This window comes from Macrobrachium rosenbergii, chromosome 48 (assembly GCF_040412425.1).
Source record: "Macrobrachium rosenbergii isolate ZJJX-2024 chromosome 48, ASM4041242v1, whole genome shotgun sequence".
Taxonomy (NCBI): Eukaryota; Metazoa; Arthropoda; class Malacostraca; order Decapoda; family Palaemonidae; genus Macrobrachium; species Macrobrachium rosenbergii.
This window is the reverse complement of record NC_089788.1, coordinates 2,373,039-2,378,001: the sequence shown is the minus strand read 5'-3', so window position 1 is coordinate 2,378,001 and position 4,963 is coordinate 2,373,039. Positions and strand designations below refer to the sequence as shown.

The 4,963-nt window shown below is 36.0% G+C and overlaps 1 protein-coding gene across 18 annotated transcripts in view; it reads left to right on the top strand.

Annotated features, from left to right (window-relative positions):
* The window catches only part of LOC136831178 (uncharacterized), a 1,009,691-nt gene that overhangs the window by 963,735 nt on the left and 40,993 nt on the right, over positions 1-4,963 (top strand). The gene's annotated exons all lie outside the window — the stretch shown is intronic.

Genomic DNA, 4,963 nt, shown 5'->3' with positions numbered 1-4,963 from the left:
AGAAACTGCAGTTACTGGTAAAAGCGTTTGTAGGTGGAGAAAGATCAAAGTGAAAATGTTACCAAGGACAATATCATGAGAGAGAATGAAAGCCGGGAGGAATAAACATTTGAAGACAAGGCAATGTAAGTGAACATATTGTGCACAGAGGATCATGTTGTTTTTCTCAGTACAAAGGAAACGACTTATCTAAATGCATTTTCCTCTTGAAGAAGAGGGCGTGTCTAGAGAGTGTTTCCTCCCCGCTTTTAGTGACAGTGAGTTTATTATCCGACGTCGTCTTGCTAAACCCAGCGTTGCTTAACTTCGCTGATGGTAAGGTTAATGGCGAAGCGGATGTAGTGTGTTGATGTCATTGAGATTGTATGTTTAAATATGTATGTAATATAATATGTATATATTTATAGGAAACAAAAACATGAGAACGTGTTTCACAGAAATATATATCTGACTCACATGGGGTATACTGTATATATATATATATATTATATATATATATATATATATATATATATATATATATATATATATATATATATATATATATATATATATATATATATTTTTTTTTTTTTTTTTTTTTTCCTGTTATTTCACAAATACTGGACCATGTTAGTTCGCATTATATTCTGGAATCGTAGTCAAAACTCAGCCTTCAGAGGAAGTATACTGAATGTTTGATAAGAACATTCAGACAACAACTATTGGATATTACTAGCTCGGTCAAGATTTATATCTGCGCTGAGAATACCAGTGTAGCGTTTGTGGCAACGCCTTAAATATATCAGGAATATGATCGAATTAGATTTGTTGTTTATGAAGGTACAGTATAGTAAATGCAGAATTCGTTTGTTTAGGTATTTGTATGTTAGGTATGGCGTACAAACGCAAAATTATTTCATTTTCCCTGTGTTATTTAATAATAATAATAATACTTTATTTCGAATATGAATTCATATACAATGTTTTACAAAAACTAAAGAAAGAATAAATGAACCACGAATGGAAATATGGTTGCTTTTCGATCAAGGCTTCTTCCTGGACAAGCTAATTGAAATGTGAGTCGTGCACTGACTTGTATTGTTTTTCTCTGAAGGTGCCCATTTCTGGGCGAATGACTTGGAACCTTAATAAAATGTACAATTCTCTAGCGAATTTTGATTGCGTGCGTTCTTTTAATAGCTGGGTGAAACGGCCCTTTATCTCGCGTTTAACCTCAAACTGTCAGTAAGAATTGTAGGTTTATTTGATTTTGTAGACTTCGTTTGTAGTCACTGTCTTCCCCTTATGCGGTGCACTGTAAGCATTACTTAAGGTTCTTTGCAGCGTGCCTTCGGCCCCTTGGCTGCAACCCCTTTCATTCCTTTTACTGTACCTCCTTTCATATCCTCTTTCTTCCATCTGACTTTCCTCAATCCTCTCCTAACAATTGATTCATAGTGCAACTGCTTTGAGGTTTTCCTCCTGTTATACCTTTCAAACCTCTTACTGTCAATTTCCGTTTCAGCGATGAAGGACCTCATAGGTCCCAGTGCCTGGCCATTGGCCTAAATACTATACTCAATTCAATTGTACTCAGTGTCGTCCAGTTGTCATCTCAGCCATATGAGAATTTTCATGAAGAGGATTTTGTAATGCGATGTGTGCTTCTGCTTTCTTGCTATTACAGCATTCCATCCGCATTCAGGGAGTCTTCATCTGCGAGAGTTCCGTCTCAGAATGTGTGTTGAATACAGCATTCCTCTGTATGTTACTGCCAGAGTTCTGAGCGTGGAATTTTCCTCAGTCGTTAATTTCTGGCACTTGTGTGAGAATGTTTAGGTCATTGCTGGGCAGATTTAGAACGCTGGGAAGTATTTAATCAAGCCTGGTATATGAGAGTGGTGAGGATGAATGGATAATTATAGCGTGAGTTATGTTCTTATTGTTTCAAGGCGTAAGACTGGCACACTTGATTCATGTCGGTATTGTGATTTGTTTGTTTTGATGGTTTTTCAGAAAAACAAAATAGTTCTGGATTTTACTCGGATTATGAAGAGAGTTTAACTGGGTTTTGTTTAATTGATCTCGTGTATTTGATGTTTATTTTGGGGGATTTAAAATCGAACGAAAATCTGACTACCCAATATTTTAGATTTTGTTGATAAACAGATAATACTAAATTTATTAAAAGGTTAAAATTGGAAGTAACAAAAGAGTTACTCTAAAAATGTAGTTGGGGGTTGCAGTTAGGGTGTAACTGATGTGTCGATATGATGAATTTTTAGTAATACATTATTACGTGAGCTCAAGCATGGCTTTATGCGGGAAAAAACAGAAATTCTCTTGTGTAACGATGAAATTTTTAAATCTGTAGAGTTTCGTATTCGAAATTAGTGTATGTAAAAGTGTGTATATATATATATATATATATATATATATATATATATATATATATATATATATATATATATATATATATATATATATATATATATATGTGTGTGTGTGTGTGTGTATATATATATATATATATATATATATATATATATGTATAAATGTATATTATAAATGTATATTATATAATATATATATATGTGTGTGTGTTTAATAATCACACACACTTTTACATACACTCATTTATGAAACTCTACAGATTTTAAAATTTCGAAGTTATGCAAGTGAATTTCTGTTTTTTTTTTTTTCACATAAAGCCATGCTTGAGCTCACGTAATAATGTATTACTAAAAATTCATCATATAGACACATCAGTTACACCCTGACTGCAACCCTCAACTACATTTTTAGAGTAACTCTCTTGTTTAGTTACATATATTAAAACTTGTTACCTTTGTACTTCAATTTTGACTGTAATAAATTTAATATAATCTGTAAGTCAACAAAACTGAAAATATTAGGCAGTTAGATTTTCGTTCTGTTTGAAACCCCAAAATGAACATCAAACACACGAGGTCAGTTAAATAAAACTCTCTCTTCATAATCCAAATAAAATCCAGATTTACTTTTTTTTTTTCTCAAAATCCATCAAAACAAACAAATCACAATCCCGACACAATTCTAGTGTGCGAGTCACACACACACATACATATATATATTGAATTTTCACAATATCCCAAACTGATATATCAAGATAATACTAGGGACAGAAATGTATTATCTGACTTAACGCAATGTCAGAATCCTCTGAAAAACCTACGTAGCGGAGAGCGAGATTATAAAACTCCCTGAACATGCAAATTTTTCCTCAAAAGCTTATATCGAAGATAGAGGAAAAAAGCAAATAAAAACATAAAAAAAAAATCTTGTCCAGATGAACAGCCTTGTAGAACACAACACATCATCATCAGAGGCCTGTTCAGGACTGACATTCTCATCCCAGCTAATGACTTGTACCGGCAGAGTTGAATTCTCTCTCTCTCTCTCTCTCTCTCTCTCTCTCTCTCTCTCTCTCTCTCTCTCTCTGCAATAAACAGCTGCTGCAAATTCGTGCATGTGCTAACAAGCTGTAATGGTGATGGATTGCCCGTGGAAGAAAGTCTTGTCAACGAGGAAGAAGAAGAAGAAGAAGAGAAGGTTTTAAAAGTGGCCGCAGTGCTCCTGGAAGGAGCAAAGGGAAGTCTGCAAGTCGAAGGGGGAAATTTGGGTAATAAAAGTGAAAGACCGCTTTACCAGGGGTTGGCGGGAGGGTAGGGGTGGAGTCTTTTGCCAAGTGCAGATGAAGAATGCACCATGGAAGGTGATGGTGGGAAGCAGAGGACATAAAATGAAGATAAAGGATTTATACTACTTGGAGGAGAAAGGAAGAAGTGGCAGGTTCCTTTGGTGAAAAGATACGTTTTTCCATTCAAGTATAGATGTGGACAGATTTCATTTGATTTTCCTTCATTTGAGTGATGGAGAACCCAAATAAAAAAGTGTATGGAAATTAGTTTCAATAAATTAAACTTTTAAAAAGTTCTAAGCCCCAGGATGTTTTTTAAAACTGCTTTTATTGTTCATCCCAGACAATGACAAACCTTAGAGATGTAGGGATGGAGAATGCACGGCATTGCTTCCTGCCGTTTGTGGAAGAAAACGCAAATTATGGAGATTATTGGGTAACTGTGCTAAGATCGTTCAAGCTTTTATCATTTGTTATTGGTGAGAACCGTGAGATCTCAGTATTATCTGTTCTGTGCTCCTATTTCCTTTTAGGACTGCAAGAAGCAGTAATGAACTCTCTCTCTCTCTCAACTGGACTTCATTGTGTGAAATACTTCTTGATCGATGATTTCTCCGGCCGTCTGTGCTTTTTTTTTTTTTTTCCTGCGTTCCAAGCACGTTCCCTCCCTTACTGGGTAATTGCATACCGCGCTTGTGTTCGGCGAAATGAACGTCTTTTCTTTGCGTTTTCTTTATTTCTCTTTTCTGGAACATCAGGGATGTATTTTTATGACAGTTTGAAGCTCAGCCCTTTTAAAATTTATAAAACATGGACCGGTCGCAATGTAGCGTATTTACTTCTCCATAATTCCTCCTCCGCATTCGATGGTAATGAAATTGAAAGAGAAATTTGTCTCTTTTTTTTTTTCTTATGAACAAGTTCTCCCAGTTCCAGTTTATTGATGTGTAAAAAAAAATAGAATTATAAAAAAAAAAAATTCAGTTTCTTCAGAGGCGGTGGTCAGTGGGACCCAGTCGCGGACATGCTGAATTTCATTTACATTCTTGTCTGGTGCGCCTACAACCCCTCCTCCCCTCCCCCAACCCTCCCCTAGGGGCAACCCAACCCTCCCCACTGGACCTTGGTTTCCTCCATTAGACCGATCAGCTGAGTACTGCGAAATCCAAGAAGGTCTGGGCCTCCGTTTAGGGGTTAACTAGACTCTGGAGTGTGCCTGTGGTTTGCTCTCTCTGCCTCTCTCTCTCTCTCTCTCTCTCTCTCTCTCTCTCTCTCTCTCTCTTCTCTCACAACATTCCGAGG